General features: G+C 45.9%; 1 pseudogene; it reads left to right on the forward strand.

Annotated features, from left to right (window-relative positions):
• The first annotated feature begins 18546 nt into the window (after positions 1–18546).
• Positions 18547–24091, forward strand: LOC125537449 (annotated as a pseudogene).
• Positions 24092–24915: the final 824 nt, after the last annotated feature.

The raw sequence follows: 24915 nt of genomic DNA on the forward strand, positions 1-24915 counted from the left end.
GTAGTAGTAGTCCACCATGTAAATATAGTAGTCCGAGCACTTTTGCGATAGTTAGACCGATTGTATGACTTGATTGATTGAGTGAAATGTTTGTGTTTGTCTGAGGTGCATATGGGTAGTGCTTTCTCATTAGACCTCATTCTATTCTAATTTCTCCCCTCTAAACCCATCAGATGCCTCCGAGATGTGACAATGGATTTGCATTTCCACCGGAGCTCACTCAGTTGATCCTGCAGCAGAATGCGTTGATGCAGTTACTAGTCCAGAATCAGAATCAGGGGAACAACAACAACAACAACAAACCCACCACCACCACCACCACCTGTTGATCACTTAACCCGTTTCCTTAGACTGAATCCGCCGGTGTTCTCCAGTAGCACCGAGCCTATAGTAGCAGATGATTGGCTCCGCAAGATTGGAAGGGAGTTAACCACTACAGGATGTACTGATGCTGAGAAGGTGCGTTTTGCCGCACATCAGTTGGATGGACCAGCAGCGTCATGGTGGGAGAATTACACTATCACCTACCCTATAGCCATAGTGACATGGGACCAATTTCAGCAGGCTTTCCGTACAGCCCATGTTTCAGCAGGAGCTATGGCCATGAAGAAGCGTGAGTTTCGCAACTTGCGCCAAGGAGGACGGACAGTTGGCCAATACGTGGATGACTTTAGTAAGTTAGCACGTTATGCCCCGGATGACGTTGCTACGGATGCAGCTAAGAAGGAGAAGTTTCTGGAAGGACTGAATGATGAGTTGAGTATGCAGTTGATGGTAGAAACTTTCAACAACTATCAAGAACTGGTAGATCGTGCTCTTATGATTGAAGGGAAGCATCAGCAGATTGAGAACCGCAAGAGGAAGTATGGACAAGGGAAATACAATTCAGGAGCTCAGCAGAAGCCACGTTTTACCCCGAAAATGGAAGGACATTTTCAGTATACCCATGGAGGAGGGAGTTCGCATAATCATAATGGCCCCAAGAATGGTAATGGGAATGGGGGAAGCAACAGTCAGAACCGTACCAACCCATCAACCCCAGCAAAGAGAGACCTGAGTCAAGTCACTTGTTATAAGTGTTATAAGTGTCCTGAAGCCTAGAATGGAAATGGCAATGGAAGCTCTGGGAAGAAGCCGAACCCTTTCAACAGGGGATAGGTGAACCACGTTAACGGGGAGGAGGTTGAAGCCCAGCCAGATGCAGTAATAGGTAAGTTTTTGGTTAAGTCATTTACTGCAATCGTTCTTTTTGATATTGGTGCATCGCATTCATACATATCAAGGGGATTCGTGGATAAGTATAAACTGCCCACCAAGGTTCTTAGAACACCTATGTTAGTAAGCTCACCAGGAGTAGAGTATATGACCAGTAAAGGATGTTTTCAAGTGCCATTGAGTATAGGTAGGCAAGTGTTTCCCTCGGATTTAATCATTTTGGAATCACAAGGTTTGGATGTAATTCTGGGTATGGATTGGCTATCGATGTATGAAGGAAACATCGATTGCGCCAGTAAGTCGATTTTGCTTATCACTCCTGTCGTGGGTTTGTCACGGCAGATGTCATTGTGAAAGGACTTAGTCATGGAGCCATCGCAACGGGTTAGCTTAAAGGGGTTAAACCGGACAAGGGGACACGAGGAGTTTATACTAGTTTGGCCCCTTCGATGAAGGTAAAAGCCTATGTCTAGTTGTGATTGGTATTGCTAGGGTTTCGAAGGCCAGGGAGCGAATCCGGTTTGTCTGGCTCTCGAGTTGCTGTCTGTCCTCCCTAAACCGTTGCCGGGTCGTCCCTTTATATACGCAGGTTGACGCCCGCCGGTTTATAGAGTCCCGAAGCCGGATCATAAACGTGTCCGGTTCGGTCTCTACACTTCCTATCTTACAATGCAAGTTACATAATTAAGTCGGTTTACATCTACAGGCCTTAACTCGCCTCTGGGCCTTGGGCCTTCATAAAGCGCCATCATTCTTACGTCTTCATGGGCTTCTAATCTTCATAAAGCTAATCCGGCTACTCCTGGCCGGTTTACGTCTAGTAGTAATATCCCCAACATTAGGCCCCAGATTGGTTTGAACTGGTTCATGTCAATCTTCATCACTTAGAAAAATTCCTCCTTTGCATTTTCACTTTGATCTTGTAAACCGCCGTGACGTCATGCTCCAGGACCGTAACAAACCTCCCTGACGTCATCTATTCGTTGAAGCTGAGGATTACCTTCATTAATGCATATCCAGTCATCGAGGCGACACCGTCATTAATTATCCATTTTTGAGCTCCTCAATTCCCGCACTTGCCGTTTATAGCTTCGCCTTATAAATAGGGGCAGAGGACCCCTTTCTTTTCTTTTTGTTACCCCTTCATCCCTTCTTCTTCCTCGCGATGTCTCTGCACCTGAGCGCCACCGCCATCGTCAGGCCTCGCCTCTGCCTCACCGTCGGCCGCTGCATCAACCTGTTCGTACCAGAGCCCTGCAGCACACCTCCGTTGCTTCCACGGCCGCAGTAAGTCCTTCCTTCCTTTCTAGATCCATTAGGGTTCCCACAAGTTCATGGTGTTCCTTTCTTGTTCTTCGTCAGTCTTTTAGACAGTAAACCTTAGGCTTGATACGCTCCGTGCGATAGTTCTAGAGCTCCCCTTCTTGCTTGTTTTAAATCAAGCCTTTATGCGCATAACAAAGAACCTTGATCTGTGCTGTCATGAACTGCTCCAAGACCAACCTTTTTAGGTCTAAATCTTTTCTTTTCCTGACTTGTGGTAGATCCAAAATGCCCTTGTGATCCTGTGAAACCTGTTTTTGACTTACTTAACCCTCTTTGCCTTAGATATGTATCCTCTTTACCATCTAGGCGGTTTATCTTTGTAAAAACAATCTATCTCATACCATTAGTCCCCTATTAAACCGGCAAGCCTTCTGTACGTTGATGGTAATAATCCGGTTTAACAACACATGTATGCCCTTAATATGACCTTGTCATTCACTATTATATTAGTCTCCGATTTACGCAATTTCACATACCGGTATATGTTTATTCCATTGCATCTTGTGCTCCTCCATGAATGACTCGTCAACCGGCATTTCCTTTTCAGCTTTTCGTTTCACAATGGCCAAACAGTTTGCCGCTTGCAACTGGGCTCCCTCCCGGATCACCGAAGATCAATTGAACGAAATGGTTAGTATCGACACCTTGCCAAAGAAGACGGAGATCCGGTGGCGAGTTCCAGGAACAGAGAATCCTCCTACCCCGAGGCAGGGTGAGGTAGTGATCTTTGTCGACCACATAGGCCATGGCTTCAAACCGCCAGGGTCAAAGTTTTTCCGGGATGTTCTTGCCAGTTTCCAACTCCGTCCTCAAGATATTGGACCCAACTCGGTGTCCAATGTATGCAACTTCCAAGTTTTCTGTGAAGCGTACTTGCAAGAAGAACCCACTGCTGAGCTGTTCCGGGACTTTTTTCATCTGAACGGGCGTACAGAGTTTGTAAATGGCCCCAATACAGAACTTGGTGGTGTCTCTATTCAAAAGCGGAAGGAAGTTGAATTCCCTCATGCCAAACTGCACAACCACACTAAGGAATGGAACCAGACTTGGTTTTACTACAGAGATACTTCTCCTGAAGATGAGAATCCCCTTCCAGGCTATCGTGATCACCAGCTTTCCAACACCCATCCAATGCCGCAACGCTTAAGTTCTGCAGAACGGGCCAAATATGCCCCTCAAATCACCAAGCTCCGGGCCTTTATGGCCAATGGTTTAACATGCGTTGATTTCACGCGCTGTTGGATATCTTGGAGCGTCTTGCCAGTAAGCCACCGCCCCGGTTTAGTGTGTGAGTACACCGGTGATGTTGAAGACCCCCAACGCCATATCAACATTCAGGTGACCGATGAAGAGGTCACTGAAGGCGTAAAGAAAATTTTGAATGAATCGGAATCAGTCTGTCGTCAAACCGGCTTGAACCCCTTCTATACTCAAAACAAACCGCCTGCTGTAAGCACTATACTTCCTTTTCATCTTTGGTATCTTTAATTTGTTCAACTTGTTATCCTTCTTCTGTTTATGTATGAATAGGGTGATGATCCCTTCTGGAAATGGAAATCCGTAGATAAAGCGGTAAAGCCAACCGGGGATAAAGCGATCAAACCATCCCGTCCCAAAACCAAAGCCGTCAAGCGGACCTCAAAACGGAAAACGGCTGACCGGATCAACATGGAACTTGATGAAGATGCTGATGATCCGGAAGTTGAGGTAGAACTTGACTCACTTGGCTCCCTTTTCATGCACCTCATTAACAATGATCTTTATCAGGAGGACGTAGAAGGCAGCCAAGCTGATGATGTAGAGGTAATTACCTGTTCCTCCGGTTCAGACTCTATTCCAACACAAAAAACCCGTCAAGCAGTCCGGAAAGTAAGCTTTTCTCATCCTCTTGCTTACTTGGATCCAACATTTATTTTGAGGACGCAGCAACATGAAGCTCGCTGGACCACCCGGCACAGTGGCCAACAGGTCACTTCGACCGGTTTACCTGATACCCCGGTTTGGAAGCGCCGGTCTGAGGTCTCTCCCACTTTTGACAATTCTTATCCCAAGGCAGGTTATTTCAGACAACCTCTTAATTCGGCTGATTCAAATTATCAGGTGACACCTCCCTCATCCTCTAGCGAGTCGACAACAACCCAACTCCCACCTCTAAAAACCGTGGTTGGGTAAGTTTTCAAACCCTTTCTTCCAATGCGTTACAAATCTTGAATAAGATGCTAACCCTCTTTTAATTTATTTGCAAAGCCAAAGCCAGACCCAGCAAGAAAGCTCGGGTCAACAATCTGCCAGAAGACCAGGCAGTTTTTGAAGAAGAACAAAGAGGTGAACCGGACCAAACTCATGAACCGGAGGGTCCTCATCCTGAAGCCGCCTCTGATGAACCGCCCCTTCAAGATCGAAATACTGATGAACCACTAGAAGCTGATCCTTCCATGCCTGACACTGAACCGGCAGCTCCAAACCGGGATAGTCCAGTGAGAGATACTAAGACTCCGTCATCACCCGCCAAAACCACTGAAGGCCAAGGAGATGATGTTATCGTTACTGGCATGGGCCACAGCTCTCCTGGCCATCCCGTAATCTTGGCCCAACATAGTGCCAAAGAAGAGCATGCTGCTAGGGAAAAAGGCAAATGGAGTGCTGATTTACCAAGTTATGCCCATCTCAATGCTGAAGAACTTCACTCTGGTTTCTTAAACCGTCTGCACTCAAACCGTGACTATGAAGCCGGTTTGGTGAACTTGATGAAGGAACGTTATGAGGTATTTTCATCTCCCTTTACTTCTTGATTCCCAAGTTGAAATGCTAGCCCAAGTAGCCCCCAAGGGCCGTTTTATGATGTCAATCATAAACTGGGTCTTTGTAACACTTTTAAATCTCTCTGTTACTGATCCTCAAAATGTCAAGTCCTTAGTAAAAACCAAGACCTATACTTTACCAATGTAATTATAGGCTTTCCTCAGCGTAGCCCCCAAAGGCTAGTTTAGCTTTGCAAGGTAATCCGGGTTTTAATCCATGCGTCCGTTTTGAACAGATGTACATTAGCCCCCAAGTGTCAAGGATAATGCTTGCATTGTTCTGGGGACTTATAAAAGATGCAGTGAATCAGAGAAAATAGGCATTAGCCCCCAAGTACGAAGTGCATAACGTGTTATACGCTTTGTACTTAGAAAATATATATCCTGTTGTTTGACATATCTTCACTGTTGCAGGCCGAACTAAGAAATAGAGATGCCCGAACTGCTGATTTGCAAGAGAACGTGAAGTCCCAACAAGCAGAGGCTGTGAAAGCCAAGGAGGAGCTGACCAAAGCCCTGACAGCAATGGAAAGGCTAAAAGAGTCTTTTAACAAAGATCGTGTTGAATAGGAAACCGAGAAGGCCGGTTTAACCAATAAAGCTGAGGATGCCGAAGCAGCCCTAAACCCAGTTGTAGATGAGCTAAATGGTTTGAAACGGCAAATCAAAGCCATGACTTCCGCTGTCTTTGGTAAGTATCTCCTTGTGCAGCTTTGTCCAATTCATGAGACCTTATCATTGATCAGAGTGCTGATGTTAAACCGTGACAGGCACTCGTATTGCTCATTTGGGCACAGATATGCGGATGAAGCTTAAAGCGGCGTATACCTTGATTGAAAAGCTGTACTCTGGATCCCAGCGCGCTATTTGCACCGCGGCTTACAATAAACTGGTGCCATCATTGATAAAAGAAACTCTTGAGAAGCTGGCCATGTTACCAGCCCGGATTACCGAACTGAAGAAGGTAGCTGCAAGAGCAGGAGCATTAACCGCACTAATCCGGGCCAAGGCATGGATTCCGGACCTTGAAGCGGAGGACATTATAAAAGGATATCCAGGTGTTAAAGAGGACGGTTCAAACTTCGACAATGATGATCTCCGAAGGCTGACAAAGGAAATGCGGCCAATAGCCAGCAAATTGGCAGAAGACACCGATCTATCTCATTTCCAGCCGGCTTAAGACATTGAAGGGAAAAGACAGCCTTCAGAATGTAACACCCCTCGATGCGACTATATCTCCCACGTGTCGAAGCACGACTTAGAGGCATAATCGCATTGAAGGCATATGTCGCAAGTGAGGTAATCTTCACACAACCCATGTAATATAATAAGGGAAAGAGATTACATAGTTGGCTTACAATCGCCACTTCACACAATTAAATGAATAAAGCATTACAACAACCAAATACAATCAGGGCCCGACTACGGAGCCAAAATAAAAGAAGAACCCCAAATGCGACAAAGGTCCCCGACCGACCCCAACTGGGCTCCACTACTGATCAACTAGAACGAAAACAACATAAAGGACAAGGTCTTCATCGAGCTCCTCCTGAGCTTGGTAGCGTCAACTGCACGGTCTCATCGGCACCTGCAAGCTGGTTTTGGAAGTATCTGTGAGCCACGGGGACTCAGCAATCTCGCACCCTCGCGATCAAGACTATTTAAGCTTATGGGTAAGGTAAAGGTATGAGGTGGATCTGCAGCAAGCGACTAGCATATATGGTGGCTAACATACGCAAATGAGAGCGAGAAGAGAAGGCAAAGCACGGTCGATAAAAGTATGATCAAGAAGTGATCCTATAGCAACCTACGTCAAGCATAACTCCAACACCGTGTTCACTTCCCGGACTCGCCGGAAAGAGACCATCACGGTTACGCGGTTGATTCATTTTAATTAAGTTAAGGTTTCAAGTTATCTACAACCGACATTAACAAATTCCCATCTGCCCATAACCGCGGCACGGCTTTCGAAAGTTCAAATCCCTGCAGGGTGTCCCAACTTAGCCCATCACAAGCTCTCACGGTCAACGAAGGAATAGACCTCCTCCCGAGACATTCTGATCAGACTCGGTATCCGGTACAACAGACATTTCGACAGGGTAAAACTAAACCAGCACACCGCCCGATGTGCCGAAAATCTGATAGGAGCTGCACATATCTTCTCAGGGCACACTCAGATGAGCGCTCCATATACAACTAAAACCAAACCTCGAGTTTCCCCGAGGGGGTGCTGCACAGGACTCTAGTTTGGACCAACACTCAGAGGAGCACTGCCCGAGGGGGTAAAATAATGATGACCCTCAGGAGCGCGACTCCAAGAGAAAAGAAAAGGCTAGGTGGCGAATGGTAAAACCAATGTTGGGCATTGCTGGAAGAGCTTTTACTAAGGCGAACTGTCAAGGGGTTCCCATTATTACCACCGCGTAAGGAACGCAAAATCCGGGAACATAACACCGATGAGGAAACTAGGGCGGCAAGAGTGGAACAAAACACCAAGGCATAAGGCGAGCCTTCCACCCTTTACCAAGTATATAATGCATTAATTAAATAATATATATTGTGATATCCCAACAAGTAAGCATATTCCAACAAGGAACAACATCCATGTGCCAACAAGGAACAAACTTCAATCTTCACCTGCAACTAACAACGCTAATAAGAGGGGCTGAGCAAAGGCGGTAACATAAGCCAAACAACGGTTTGCTAGGACAATGGTGGGTTAGAGGTTTGACATGGGCAATTGGGAGGCTGACAAGCAAAGGTAGGCATCGTAGCATTGGCAATAGCAAAGAGCGAGCAAAACTAGCATAGCAAGATAGTAGTGATTTCGAGGGTATGATCATCTTGCCTGAGATCCGCAAGGAGAAGAACGAGTCCATGAAGGACAAACGGACGTTCGAATGGTTCCTCACAAACGCGACGTTACCGGAACCAACCGAAGAAGCAACCGGAAAGAAGCACACAACATAGTAAACAACTATCACACGATCATGGCATGATGCAAACAAGTATGATGCATGTCCCGGTTTAATGAGGCATGGCATGGCAAAGTGCACAAGCAATCCTACAAATTAAGTGGAGCTCAATATGCATCGAGATGCATATTGACAAAACACCACATCAATTATTTAGTTCTCTCTCGTTTATGTACCCAACAATATTAAATGTTGATTAACATGGGAAGAGGTGAAGCATAACAAAACTACCTATCTAGGCAAGTTTAAATGAGGCCGGAAGCAACGAACAACAAATCCGGAAAATCCTCATATGCGTAATTTAAGGTTTGGTACTGTTCTGCCCTAAACATTATTTTAGAGTTGTTTAACATGCAAAGTAAGGCTGCCATGTTAAACTAAGCAAAATTCTACCCCATTTACATATAAAGATTATTAAAATCAGAGTTACGGTTATTTAGTTATGAATTAAATCATTTTAACATGGCATAGGAGCAAATTCAATCAAACAACATTTTTAACATTTCAAACATATATGAAAGTTGGATATTATTAATCTACACAAAATTCTGAGCAAGTTTCATATATAAAACATTTTAATCCGATGCACGGTTAGTGAGTTATTAAATGCATGAACTAGGGGGACTATTCTGCAAAACTGGCAATCTCTGGAAAAAAAAGGAAAATCCCAGGCGCGGAAAAAACATGATATGGGCCGAAATAGAGCTGCAGCCCAAAACAGGACATGGGCGCTGGGGGTCTCACCATGGGCCATGGCCCACTTGGAAGCAGAGGGAGGCCGCGAAGGGCGCGCTGGAGCTGGGCTTGGCGCTGCACTGGGCCGGCCCACGAAGGATGAGGAGGCAGGCCGAACGAGGTCGGCTGGAGCTGGGCCGAAGGCGGGGCCTGCGAATGGTCAATGGGGCGCTCGTCTCCCTCGATCCCGATCGGATCGGGGAGGCAGGGGCGGCGACGCCGGTTGGCGATGCCGGCGAGGGACGGCGGAGACCTGCCGGATCCGGGCGCTGGGAGCGGAGGCCGAGGCTGCGGCGGCACCGTTCGCCGGCGAGGCGAGGGGCACGGAAACGTAGAGGCGAGGAGGGGCCGGATCCAGGCGATGCGGGCGGCGTCGGCGGTGAGCTGGGGCGGCGCGGCGGAGGAACCGAGGCGAGGCGCAGCGATGGAGGCGGCAGCGCACGGCGAAGGAGGCGGCCGGACGTGGACGCACGCGAGGCTCGGGGAGCTCGCGGCGAGCGGCGGCGCGGTCGGGCCTGCGCGGGCCCGCGAAGGGTTCGGCGGGCCGCGGTCGCGGGGACGACGACGGCGGACAGATGGCGCGAGAGGAGTGGACGAGGGCGGCGGCGCGATGACGTGGCCTCTCCTGATTGGACGAAGTGAGGTGGCGGGGCAGCGGACATGTCCGGCGCGGGAAGAAACGTCCGGCGGCGCGGAGGGAGTTGGATCTAGGGTTTGATCTGCGCGGAAATTTCGGAGGGAGACACATATTTATAGGTAGAGGGAGCTAGGAGAGTCCAAATGAGGTGCGGCTTTCTGCCACGCGATCGTGATCGAACGCTCTAGATGATGGAGCAGAGTTAGGTGGGTTTTGGGCCAAATTGAAAGGGTGTTGGGCTGCAACACACACGAGGCCTTTTCGGTTCCTCGGTTAACCGTTGGAGTATCAAACGAAGTCCAAATGGTACGAAACTTGACAGGTTGTCTACCGGTAGTAAACCAAGGCCGCTTGGCAAGTCTCGGTCCAATCCGGAAATGTTTAATCCCCACACAAGAAAGAAAGGTAGAAATGACCACCGGAGGAGAACGGAACGCCGGAATGCAAAACGGACAACGGGGAAAAAGCTCGGATGCATGAGACGAACACGTATGCAAATAAAATGCACATGATGACATGATATGCAATGCATGACACACAAGTAATGACAAGGCAACAACAGCGAATAACTGGACGACACCTGGCACATCGGTCTCGGGGCGTTACAACACTCCACCACTACGAGAGGATCTCGTCCCGAGATCTAGAATGGCACCGGAGGGAAAACGAAGGAGAAAGAGAAGAGGTAAATTAAGTTGCTTCTTTGACCAATGAGTGAAACCAAAGAACCTTGAAAAGGTTGAACAAATTGAAAGAAAGAATGCAACGAAGTAGAACAAAGTTGAAAGCAGTCCGGTAGGGAAGAGTTTCAAGGAAGAACAAATTCGGGCAGCACTCCGGTTGAAAAGAGATGCAAGGCTTGATAAGGCAAGAAGAACTTGAACAAAGGGGCACAATACTCCGGTTAAGCAAGATAGGGAAGGAATAAGAGTGATATAATTTGGACAGCACTCCACTTGTAAATGGAAGGAATTGAACTTGACAAGATGAGAGGATACTTGAAAAGAGGACACAACACTCCGGTTAAAAGGATAGGCATGAAAAGAACATGATCTTTGACAAAACGAGATGATGGGTTGAAAAGATGAACATCACAATGCCTCCGGAACAAAAGTAAGAATGGAATAGAATGAACCAAGGGAAACACGATCTTGAGAGAGCACGCTTGCAACAAATGCTAGAACGGAGTTGTTGGAAAACCAACAACGAAAAGAATAAGCTTGGTATGGTCTTATGGAAAACATCTCAAATATTTTGAGGTGACACCCGGCCACTCACGGGAAAGGAATTGGATTGGATTGAACAAGGAGACGAGAAACTTATTTCACTGGGGGGGATAGGTGAAGAACTTGGGTCAATTATAAGCATCATAGATAGCAACAATCCTTAGGGAAGGCTTTAGGTGAAATATAACCCAGGATAGCTCCAATGACGAGATTGATGGATTTAAAATATCCCAATCTTGACAGCATGTGAATCATGAAAACATGAACTCAAATTATCAAGAATGACATACTACCACCTCTGATGATATGGTAGAGAGAATTGAACTCCGGATTACAAGAAGAAGAATGCTTGAGCTCCTCTGAAAAGAATCTCAAAGAACACTTCAAGAAGGAATTAAATCTTTGATGAACCGACATGTAGAACCTTCAAGAAGAACTCCGGTAACAAAAGGATGATCAAACAAAAGGAAAGAGAAGTTGAAAACACAAGGTGAAACCTTGTAATGATTTAGATGAACCTCCGTGGTGATATAATTGCGAGAGGTAGGAACTCCGGGAAAAGATAAGATGAACAATTGAGATCAAGAATTTTTGATGAGCCTCCGGAATAGGGAATTAATCATTAGGATGAAACAAGAATAAGAATTACATTATGCGTATCCTTCACCAATTAAATTGATGACAATCAACGGGTTTGGCATATTACTTATTCTCGTAGAAAAGATTAAGAGAGATATAACATCAGACTTGGGAAGGTATTGAACGAATGGAAGGTTTGAAACAACGAATAAATTGATATGATAAGAAGGAAGAAGAAATCTTGAACGAACCACCGTAAGAATTGCAAATGAACGAATAAAAGATAACGAAACACTGGGAAGAATTGAAAAATGAACAAAGAAGCTAGAGGGGATTTAGATACATGAGAACAAAGAGATCACGAGCTGATAAGAGAATACTTGAATGATGCGCTGGTAAGATTTAGAGAAAGAGAGCTGAAAGCTGAGAATGAATAATATTTGAAAAGATGGATTCCGGATAAGAAATTGAGAAGACTCTTGAATTTGCTCCGGATAGTTGAAAAGAATTCTCACAATCGAAAATAATTATGAGAGGATGGCAATAAGCTAGAACCACGAGTCTCTGAGAGAACGGATAAGATATGGAGGAAAAACTCTTCTTCGGTCTTCAAAATCTGAGAATGACGATGAGAAACACCACCAAATTGTTGAGATACTCCGGGATGAAAAATGGAAAAGTTGAGCCAACGATGAAAGAATTTGGAAGATATTGAAGACAAACATAAGACTGATGATTATTCCTTCTTACGTCAAACTTCAAAAAGAAATTTAGGATAGCTCCCGGAAAATAAGAAGAGTCAGGTAAGATCCTGGGAAAAGACCTGTGGGTTAGGGCCCACTCAAAATAAATATTGTTGAAGAGATTAAAAAAAGAGATTGCACCGGTTGAATTAAATGACTTGAAAGAGATAACATCCTCAAAAGAGCTGGAACGATAGCAGATTGGAAAACACGTATGTCCGAGATATCTTGAGCACTCTGGAGCAATTGAATAGCGAGAGGTGAATGAATATGAGGTGCCCCGGTATGAGAAGGCATTGAAATGAGGAAAAGGGTAAGGTCAACAAAGCTTGACTTGAAACCATCGGAGATGAAAAGGAATGAAGAATGATGAACTTGAGGTTCCGTTAGGATCTTCATGAGAATCACCGGATAAGAGCATTGACAGAAAAGAATGGAGAGATTTCCCATCAATAAAAGGATACTTGTATAAGAAATCTGAATCGTTGAAAAAAAGGGTGGGGGGGAGGGAAAACAAAAGCAACTTGGAGACGGATGAAACAAACACCGTTGAGAAGAACTAATAATTGATCTTGCGGATGTTACAATGATCGGATCCACTTGAAGAGAAACACGCCGGTTGAAAAGGATTTACATGACAATCTCGATTATCAAGAAGGATTAGTATTCACATCGGAGTATGAGAACAACATTTAGGAAAAGTATGGAATCAACTCTTGACTTCGAAGCAACTTGAATACCACAACTAAAAACAAAACAAGGATTAGCTTGCAGAATAAGCCAGAACAAACATATGATAGAGATTTCGTCCGAAGTTTTCATGGTGGGGCCTACACGGGCTCGATCGTACAGCACCATCATGTACAAGGCAGTGCACATGACATACGAAGCGTCCCCGAGTCGGCATAGCCAAGGACTCTTTAAGACACAACGAGACCACTGTAAAACCGACCGTGAATAGGCGGACCACTAGACGTCGAACCCCAATTTCATATCATACATCTGTCGGAAAGATATCCTAAGAGCTACTTGAATTCCCACCTATGAAACTCCCGAACTTTTCCGGTTATGCAATCAGGTGTTGGGGATACAGGGGAAGCATAATATCTCACCCAAACTAGCAAATCCTACATCCAGCTGTATCCATCCTTCAACACATAACCAAGAAACCTTCGGAAACCATCTATCTCAACCTTCGAAAAGCATCCGTTATACAAGTTATGGCGATACTCCCGAACTCCCGCCCCAGTACTGGGTGGCGTCGAGGTTATCTCACCAACGAACTGCATAAAAGAGATTTTCGATGTCGGCGAACATATCTCATGTATTCCAGAATTGCAACGATAAAATTATGATGACAACACCTCAGAGCTCAACTCCCCGGGACACTTCCACAAAACCCTTGACAGGAGGCACCAAGACAATGTTCTCATCATAAAACCATCGGAACGATTCCAAGATACCCGCGTGATCCTAAAATTTTTTTTAGTGAAATTTGAGAAGAGAAGAGTCAAAACTCTACATCAGGATGCCTTACCAGAGCGATGAGGAGACTGAGAAGTAAAAAGAATTCCTAAACTCTCCGATATATAATTCCTAAAAGCCTCAAAACATTTTTCTAGACACAACTCGGCCGCTAAAAACGATCAAGCAATGGGGCTCCTAAGGTCGGGGAAGGCTCTGATACCAACTTGTAACACCCTCGATGCGACTATATTTCCCACGTGTCGAAGCACGACTTAGAGGCATAATCGCATTGAAGGCATATGTCGCGGGTGAGGTAATCTTCACACAACCCATGTAATATAATAAGGGAAAGAGATTACATAGTTGGCTTACAATCACTACTTCACACAATTACATGAATAAAGCATTACAACAACCAAATACAATCAGGGCCCGACTACGGAGCCAAAATAAAATAAGAACCCCAAATGCGACAAAGGTCCCCGATCGACCCCAACTGGGCTCCACTACTCATCAACTAGAACGAAAACAACATAAAGGACATGGTCTTCATCGAGCTCCTCCTGAGCTTGGTAGCGTCAACTGCACGGTCTCATTGGCACCTGCAAGCTGGTTTTGGAAGTATCTGTGAGCCAAGGGGACTCAGCAATCTCGCACCCTCGCGATCAAGACTATTTAAGCTTATGGGTAAGGTAAAGGTATGAGGTGGAGCTGCAGCAAGCGACTAGCATATATGGTGGCTAACATACGCAAATGAGAGCGAGAAGAGAAGGCAAAGCACGGTCGATAAAAGTATGATCAAGAAGTGATCCTATAGAAACCTACGTCAAGCATAACTCCAACACCGTGTTCACTTCCCGGACTCCGCCGAGAAGAGACCATCACGGTTACGCACGCAGTTGATTCATTTTAATTAAGTTAAGGTTCAAGTTATCTACAACCGGACATTAACAAATTCCCATCTGCCCATAACCGCGGGCACGGCTTTCGAAATTTCAAATCCCTGCAGGGTGTCCCAACTTAGCCCATCACAAGCTCTCACGGTCAACGAAGGAATAGACCTCCTCCCGAGACATTCCGATTAGACTCGGTATCTCGGTACAAGAAGACATTTCGACAGGGTAAAACTAAACCAGCAACACCGCCCGAATGTGCCGACAAATCCCGATAGGAGCTGCACATATCTCTTTCTCAGGGCACACTCAGATGAGCGCTCCATACAACTAAAACCAAACCTCGAGTTTCCCCGAGGGGGCGCTGCACAGGACTCTAGTTTGGACCAACACTCAGAGGAGCACTGGCCCCGGGGGGTAAAATAATGATCACCCTCAGGAGCGCGACTCCCAAGAGAAAAGAAAAGGCTAGGTGGCGAATGGTAAAACCAATGTTGGGCATTGCTGGAAGAGCTTTACTTAAGGCGAACTGTCAAGGGGTTCCCATTATTACCCAACCGCGTAAGGAACGCAAAATCCGGGAACATAACACCGATATGACGGAAACTAGGGCGGCAAGAGTGGAACAAAACACCAGGCATAAGGCCGAGCCTTCCACCCTTTACCAAGTATATAGATGCATTAATTAAATAAGATATATTGTGATATCCCAACAAGTAAGCATATTCCAACAAGGAATAACATCTCCATGTGCCAACAAGGAACAAACTTCAATCTTCACCTGCAACTAACAACGCTATAAGAGGGGCTGAGCAAAGCGGTAATATAGCCAAACAACGGTTTGCTAGGATAATGGTGGGTTAGAGGTTTGACATGGCAATTTGGGAGGCTGACAAGCAAAAGGTAGGCATCGTAGCATTGGCATAGCAAGAGCGAGCAAACTAGCATAGCAAAGATAGTAGTGATTTCGAGGGTATGATCATCTTGCCTGAGATCCTGCAAGGAAGAAGAACGAGTCCATGAAGAAGACAAACGGACGTAGTCGAACGGTTCCTCACAAACGCGACGTTACCGGAACCAACCCGAAGAAGAAACACCGGAAAGAAGCACACAACATAGTAAACAACTATCACACGATCATGGCATGATGCACAACAAGTATGATGCATGTCCGGTTTAATGAGGCATGGCATGGCAAAGTGCACAAGCAATCCTACAAATTAAGTGGAGCTCAATATGCATTGGGATGCATATTGACAAAATACCACATCAATTATTTAGTTCTCTCTCGTTTATGTACCCAACAATATTAAATGCTGATTAACATGGCAAGAGGTGAAGCATAACAAAACTACCTATCTAGGCAAGTTTAAATGAGGCCGGAAGCAACGAACAACAAATCCGGAAAATCCTCATATGCGTAATTTAAGGTTTGGTACTGTTCTGCCCTAAACATTATTTTAGAGTTGTTTAACTTGCAAAGTAAGGCCGCCATGTTAAACTAGGCAAAATTCTACCCCATTTACATATAAAGATTATTAAAATCGGAGTTACGGTTATTTAGTTATGAATTAAATCATTTTAACATGGCATAGGAGCAAATTCAATCAAACAACATTTTTAACATTTCAAACATAGATGAAAGTTGGATATTATTAATCTACACAAAATTCTGAGCAAGTTTCATATATAAAACATTTTAATCCGATGCACGGTTAGTGAGTTATTAAATGCATGAACTAGGGGGACTATTCTGCAAAACTGGCAATCTCTGGAAAAAAATTGGAAAATCCCAGGCGCGGAAAAAACATGATATGGGCCGAAATAGAGCTGCAGTCCGAAACAGGACATGGGCGCTGGGGGTCTCACCATGGGCCATGGCCCACTTGGAAGCAGAGGGAGGCCGCGCAGGGCGCGTTGGAGCTGGGCTTAGCGCTGCGCTGGGCCGGCCCACGAAGGATGAGGAGGCAGGCCGAACGAGGCCGGCTGGAGCTGGGCCGAAGGCGGGGCCCGTGAAGGGTCAACGGGGTGCTCGTCTCCCTCGATCCCGATCGGATCGGGGAGGCAGGGGCGGCGACGCCGGTTGGCGATGCCGGCGAGGGACGGCGGAGACCTGCTGGATCCGGGCACGGGGAGCGAAGGCCGAGGCTGCGGCGGCGCCGTTCGCCGGCGAGGCGAGGGGCACGGAAATGGAGAGGCAAGGAGGGGCCGGATCCAGGCGATGCGGGCGGCGTCGGTGGTGAGCTGGGGCGGCGCGGCAGAGGAACCGAGGCGAGGCGCGGCGATGGAGGCGGTGGCGCACGGCGAAGGAGGCGGCCGGACGTGGACGCGCGTGAGGCTCGGGGAGCTCGCGGCGAGCGGCGGCGCGGTCGGGCCTGTGCGGGCCCGCGAAGGGCTCGGCGGGCCGCGGCCGCGGGGATGACGACGGCGGACAGATGGCGCGAGAGGAGTGGACGAGGGCGGCGGTGCGATGACGTGGCCTCTCCTGATTGGACGAAGTGAGGTGGCGGGGCAGCGGACATGTCCGGCGCGGGAAGAAACGTCCGGCGGCGCGGAGGGAGTTGGATCTAGGGTTTGATCTGCGCGGAAATTTCGGAGGGAGACACATATTTATAGGTAGAGGGAGCTAGGAGAGTCCAAATGAGGTGCGGCTTTCGGCCACGCGATTGTGATCGAACACTCTAGATGATGGAGCAGAGTTAGGTGGGTTTTGGGCCAAATTGAAAGGGTGTTGGGCTGCAACACACATGAGGCCTTTTCGGTTCCTCGGTTAACCGTTGGAGTATCAAACGAAGTCCAAATGGTACGAAACTTGACAGGCGGTCTACCGGTAGTAAACCAAGGCCGCTTGGCAAGTCTCGGTCCAATCCGGAAATGTTTAATCCCCACACAAGAAAGAAAGGTAGAAATGACCACCGGAGGAGAACGGAACGCCGGAATGCAAAACGGACAACGGGGAAAAAGCTCGGATGCATGAGACGAACACGTATGCAAATGAAATGCACATGATGACATGATATGCAATGCATGACACGCAAGCAATGACAAGGCAACAACAGCGAATAACTGGACGACACCTGGCACATCGGTCTCGGGGCGTTACACGGAAATCCATGAAGTTGAAGAACTTGTGCCTCCAATCCGCAAGCATACTTACGCTCCTTACATTAACCCCTCCAGCCTTATCCATGAAGAAGCCGTGTTTCAAGCTTTAACCGGAATCGATTGGTCAACGGTTGATTTCCAACGTCTAGGGAGGGATGAAGAAGAAGTGATTGCACCAAATGACCCTCAACCGTCAAATCGTCCAGACGAAGAAGCATAAACCGGCAGCCAGTTTACCAGATATTGTATGCCAATGCCAAAAAACAATTATGCAATTGGAGCCGCTTTGAAGCTTCTTGTAATAGGATAGCAAAAACTCCTTTATCTGTCATGCCATCAAGCATGTTTTGTGACACTTCGTGAAAACTTGTTCCACTTTTTGGGATCTACTTATGCATAGCTCATGATGAGTTGTGTTCCTGGATACAAGAACTCGTTGGTTGACCAACTGCTTGTATGATAAAGGTGTCAACACCAATCCAGAGCGTTGATAACTTCGCCCTTATTTTTCCGGATTATGATGATAAACCGTACCGGGATATAATAACGGGCGTGTCTAGTGGGCGGCTGGCTGCCCACTAGTGCAACCGAGCGGCCGGCTGAAAAAGGAAACCCCCTGTCCCCACGAAACAGAAAAGGAAGGGGCTATCAAACCGACCGATCGACCGGCCACCAAACAAACCGATCGAGCCCCACGTAGCCAGCTGTCCCCAGCTCGCACCCACGCCCCCACTCGCCCCCACGCCTCAGCCCCTCCCACGCTGCCTTCTTCTTCTTCTCCACGCCAGAAGCAGATCCAACAGAAATCGCCCCCAACCCTTCTTCCTCCTCCTACACGGCCACCATGGGAACCCCAAAGTACAAGGAGCTGCTTCAAGATCTAAAGGGCAGGGTGGTCAAAGCCATACCAGGCAGTAAGATCAAGCAGGTAAGCCCCCTCTGCACCTCTTCACTTCCCCCTTTCTTCTACTGCATAGGCATATGTAAACCCCCTTCTCCATGGATCCATGGAGAATCTGCTTCAAAAAAGAGAAGAATCTGGCACATCACACCAGCCTACTTGATGTTACTGCTGGATGTGTTAAACATGCCAAAAACTACTTGATGCATGCCAGACAAGTTTCTACCACCTGGATGTGTTAAACAAGCCAACTAAAAACAAGTTCTCTGGCCAATTAAAACATGATTAAAGCCAACTCAACAAAGCATTGTAGCCAAAAACAAAACATGCATTCTACCAACTTGTAGTTATTGTTTGCAAAATGAACAAAAAATTGACTGCCCAATAGATATGTGCAACGAAAAATTCATAAATGTGCAACTGAACACACATCCCAGCCAACTGAACCTATATTCTGGCAACTCGGCATGCATGCTAGCCAAAACTAAAACATGCATTGTACCCCACGTGTTTTCTGGCCAACTAAAAAACATGTATCCTGGCCAACTAAACATGTATCCTGGCCAAGTAAACATGTATATTTCGCAATACATGTTTGTGAGTGAACACTTTGGAAAAACTGTAGTATATGTGCAAATAAAAAACATGTTTTCTGGCCAACTAAACATGCATGTTGGCCAAAAACTGAGAAAATGTATCCTGGACAACTGAGACATCTATTCTAGCCAACTGAATGCATTAACTGTCCAACTGAACATGCATGTTGGCCAAAAACTGAAATAAATGCAACCTGGCCAGCTGAGACATCTATTCTAGCCAACTAAAAACATTGAATGTCCAACTGAATATGTATGCTGGCCAAGTGGAAAGATGCATCCTGGCAATTGAGACGTCTATTCAAGCGAAAACCAGAAATATGTAGTGCAACAGGAAAAACACAAGAACTTTTGTCCATGGCTAATGAAGCCACAAACCATATTAACATATTCACACATATAATCTTGTCCCACGCATATATTCTGGTCCCACACCTATTGCAAACCATATTAATATGTTCAAATATACCAGAACTAGAAACATAAATGGCGATGAAAAACATATAACTATAATCTGTCCTCCAATTCTTCTTTCTTCTTTCACCTGGATTTTCCTTCTCAGATGTAGCATCCAATTATGTGCAGAAAAATCTGAAAAGAGCTCCTTGTGAAACGGAAACCTACAGATCATTGCAACAAAACAAAAAAGGTGGAAAGTCAGAAAAACTATGTAGCAAAAAGAAGTCATGCTTTTGCCAGTTATTTACTGCAAACTGTGCAACTAACATAACAAATTTGTGCAAACAAAAAATTTCATAACTGTTATAATAAAGATTATGCTATGGTCATGTTGTTTTTGGAATTAAGATTATCACAAAATGGTGTGTAACTGCCTATTTACTAAGTTTTTAGGTTGTTTGAAACACTCTTTTTCTGTGGTTACCAACTAATGACATTAATTTCTTCTTTTTATATATGTGCAGGGAGTGTGTCGCAGCATCCAAGAACAAGGAAAAAAATGCTTGATCTCAATGAGTTGCCTCCAGATCTCAATGAGCTTCCTCATGATACGGATCAGCAGCAACCCAGCATACAACAAGGAAATTGGACAGAAAATGGTCGATCTGTTTACCACACGCAGGCAAGTCGTGATGGTAACCCTACGGGCCATGACAATGTGGCAGGCCAGTCATCAGCCCGTGGTGCCCCTATAGTGGTGTCTTTGCATTCAGAGAGCCATACTCTTGATGACACAGGAACCGAGGCAAATGTTCCTGGTCCAACCAGGACTGAGCTAGGAGCTGGGGCTGTTGACAGAGTTGTGCAAGTAGAAGAAGGAGAGGATGAGGCTGGTTCTCAACCTATGGAACCCTATGTTGGCATGAGGTTTGACAGCCTTCAAATTGCTAAGGATCACTACAACAGCTACGCACTACGGATGGGTTTCTCTATCAAGATGAACACCTCTAGACGGACAGCCCGCACCAATGAATTGATAAAACAACAGTTTTGCTGCAACAAGTTCAAGAAGCCCAAAGCTGATGATGGAGGAGCTGAGGCTCCTCCTGTCCTGGACCCTATTCCAGATCCAAAATCTGTTAATAGTGATGAGGAGATGGAAGAAGAACCTCCAATATTTTCTAAAGAGGAGGCTGGTACTAGTAAGAATAAGAAGAAGTGCAAACGCGAGACAATAAAGCAGACTGAATGCAAGGCGAAAATGTTGGTGAAGATGATAGATGGGCGATGGGAGGTGACGCACTTTGTTCGTGACCATAATCATCCGCTCGTGAACAAACCTTCATTGTCCAAATACTTGAGATCCCACCAAGGCATCTCACCTGATGAAAAGGAGTTTCTGCGCATCTTGTATATCTGCAACTTGACTACAGGTGTGGTGTTTTTCTATATCCTTGAAGAATTAAGTTTCCCTCTAGGAAGTCTAGTGTGCAACTGTTATGGTACTACTGTGCAACTGAAATGGCTTAACTATGCAACTGCTGTCCAACTTCCCATGCTTTTTATATATCACTTTTGGTGCTTCTTGTGCAACTAGATTGTCTTTACTGTGCAACTACACAATGTCCTGTATGCAAAAACTACAAAGTGTTTTTAAAAAGGTGCAGCTAGGTGTCCATTTCCTGTGATTATCTTTTGTGCCAACACGTGTCCTATTACGGTGCAGCTGGATGTGCGCATTTGTGCAACTAAGAAAATGATATACTGTTTGTTTTTGTATTATGCAGGACGAATGATGCATGTAATGGCAGAGTTCTATGGATCTGAGATGATGGTGCCGTTCGGACCAAAGGCAATAAAAAATCTTTGTACAAGTTTCCGTAGAGATGACACAAAGGAGGGTGATCTGATTGAGACAATTGCGCACTTCAAGGATATACAAAAAACTGATCCAGACTTCTTCTATAAGGTGAAATATGATGAAGAGGACAGAGTTGTCAACATATTTTGGGTGGACGGCTTAGTCGAAAAGCTTATGCGGAGGCGTACCACGATTGCATATCATTTGACACCACCTACATGACCAACTTGTACAATATGCCATTCGCTCCCTTCATAGGAATAAACCGACATGGCCAATCTTTCATGCTGGGTTGCGCGTTTGTGAGGCAGGAGTTGGCATCGAGCTTTGATTGGGTCTTTGGAGCATTCCTAGAGGCTATGGATGGCAAACCTCCTGACAACTTCATCACCGATCAGGATGGTGCGATGAGGCAGTCAATACAGAGCATCTTTCCAACCACCGTGCACCGCTTTTGTCGATGGCACATCATGAAAAACGCTCAGGAAAAGGTTGGTTGGCTGCTGTGCCGGAATCCAGGACTCTCTGATGATTTCAACAAGTGTGTTGACTTCAGCTTCACTATAGACGAGTTTGAGCAGAATTGGGCTGGGTTAATGATGAAGTATGAGGCTATGACACACACGCACTTTGAGAAGTTGTACGAATACAGGTCAACTTGGGTGCCGTGCTACTTCAAACACAGGTTCTTCCCCTTCCTCCAGTCTACATAGCGTAGTGAGGGGTTCAACGCCGTCCTGAAAAGATATGTGAACCCACACAACTCAATGCTGAACTTCATCAAGCAATATGAAAAAATCCAGAACCACATCCTTGCCAAGGAAGGCTGCAATGATTACAGGACAGAACACCTTGAGATTGAGTTGTGGTCCAACTTCCCAATAGAGAAGCAAGCTTACAAAACCTATACTAGAGACCTTTACCGCAAGTTCAGAGAAGAGTTTGAGCTGATTGGACGTTATAATGCATTCCAAGTTGGTGCTGATGTGTTTGAGCTCAGACCGAACCAGGAATTTGTTGCGAAATATGGTTCTCGAAACTACTTGGTGCAGGCAAGGGTGGAGGAGGGTTCCTATTTGTGTGAGTGCTGTAAAATGGACAAGGACGGCATCCTCTGTTGCCACATCCTCAAGGTGTTCACCCATGTTGGCATTGATGTCATACCGGAAAGGTACCTGCTAAGACGGTGGACACCTACTGCTGTACCTAGTGCGCCAGGGACTGGTTATGAGCAACCGGATGAAATGCCTCCTCAATCAAAGAAGCAGATAAGGGAGAGGAGCATGATATACGATTTTCGGAAACTAGCAAAGTTTGCGAGTGGTTCTGATCCATCACAAGCTATTGTATACAAGCATATGTGTGCAGCACGTACCGAGATCGGCCACCTGAACAAGTCCAAGAAAAAGAAAAAACCGACTGCTGCAACGGGGCCATCAGATGATGGCAACCCTCGAGGACCTCCTCCACCTCCAGGCAGCAATCAGGGGGCTCATCATCCAGGTAACTACCTACCCCAACTCCTGATCTAACTAGGTGTGTAACTTCAGTTGCACACATCATTGTGCCCAATTGCACACACCATGGTAGCCACTTGGACAGAACATACTACCTAGTTGCGCACACTGTGTTAGTTCAAGCATCAAGATAACACAGCTAACTTATTTTTCCAGTTCTGGATATAGGTGATGTCAACCCTCAAGGACCTCCCCCCCTCCTGGTTGTACACGGCATCCTCCGCCACCTCCTCCCCCGCGTGCTCCTCCCAATGGCCCTACAGGCAGCACTCAGGGGGCTCGTCGTCCAGGTAATTACCTGCCCCCAACTCCCCATCAAACTAGGTCTGTAACTCCAGTTGCACACATCATGGTGCTCGGTTGCACCGAACAGGCTACCTAGTTGCGCACGCTGTGTTAGTTCGAGCATCAAAATATAAACACAACTGACTTGTTTGTCCTGTTCTGCCTATAGGTGATGCCAACCCTCAAAGACCCCCTCCCCGCCAGGCCCAACTAGCAGTGCCCTGCGTGCTACTCCCAATGGACCTACAGGCAGGACTCAGGGGGCTCATCACCCAGGTTAGTACCTTCACCGACTCCAAAACAAAAACTAGGGTGAGTGACTTTAGTTGCACATATCATAGTGCCCAGTTGAATAGAACATGCTGCCTAGTTGCATGCGCTGTGTTAGTTTGAGGATCAAGCTAAAAATCTAACTTGTTTTTATGTTCTGCCCATAGGCGACTACAATCCTAGTACCATGACAGGCCGTGCTACTGAAGGTGTTTTTTTCAACTTAACTTGCACACAGCAACTAGTTAGTTACACAAAATGTACTGTGTGGTTGCATAGAACATCAATGCTGGTTGCACAATAACAAAAATACTAAACTTTTTATATGATTATTACACAGGTGATCGTGCTGGTCCTACTGCCCCGTTGGAGGCTGCATCCCTTGCACAAGCTTCTGATGATTTTGTGCCCAGGATCCTCCAAGGTCTACTACAAAGGGTAGGGCAAAGAGTCGACGGTACAAATCGGCGCTGCAGCTACACCCAAAGAAGAAAAACAAATGCAGCCAGTGCCAATCTACAGAGCACACTGCTGGTGTGTGTCCACTCAGGCTCCTGTGATTCTGTTTCCTCATTTGTAACTTTGGAACAAAAAAGGAAAAGAATGATGTTTTTTTAGCAATGTCGGACCAAGTGGACACATTCAGCATCTATGATTCCTCTTAATCTAATTTATGCTGCTTGAATTAGTTCATGCACTGTGTAAAAAAAGTTGCTATTTGTCCCTTTGTTGGCAACTAGTTAAATATTTAGTTGTTGAACAATTGTATATCCAGTGCTCCTAATGTATCAACAAAAGTGATGATATTGAGTTGCAAACGCAATTACTAGTAGTGTGCAACTACAAAATCTGCTTAATAAAATTGTACAAACCAGCAACTTCCTCCATGGAGCAGAAAAAAGAAAAAATAGTACTGACCTACTCCTTGGCATATGAAGGGGCGATGTTGTGCACGCTGGTGACCCAATCATATGCCAGCTTCTTCCTGATGTTGAGTACTTCCTTGGGGTCGTAGTTGGGCAGTTGGCTACCATTCCACTCGGTGGCGTTAAGCAGTGCGAACAACCCACACTCATTACTGCAAAATGGGCAAAAAAAATTTGTCACATAAAATTAAAACCAAATAAAGGTAATGCACTCTGTGCAATTGCTTATGTCCTACTGTGCAACTGCTTATGTTCTACTGTGCAACTGCTTATGTCCTACTGTGCAACTGCTTGTGTTCTACTGCAACTCATTATGTGCCACTGTGCAACTGCTTACGTGCCAGTGTGCAACTACTTATGCGCCACTCTGCAACTGGCTAGATAATCCATTAGAAACTCATAAAAATGATAAAACAGATTGAAGACTAGTACCGTGTCTTAAAAATACTAAAGATTGC

The sequence above is a fragment of the Triticum urartu genome, chromosome 2, assembly GCF_003073215.2.
Source record: "Triticum urartu cultivar G1812 chromosome 2, Tu2.1, whole genome shotgun sequence".
Classification (NCBI taxonomy): domain Eukaryota; kingdom Viridiplantae; phylum Streptophyta; class Magnoliopsida; order Poales; family Poaceae; genus Triticum; species Triticum urartu.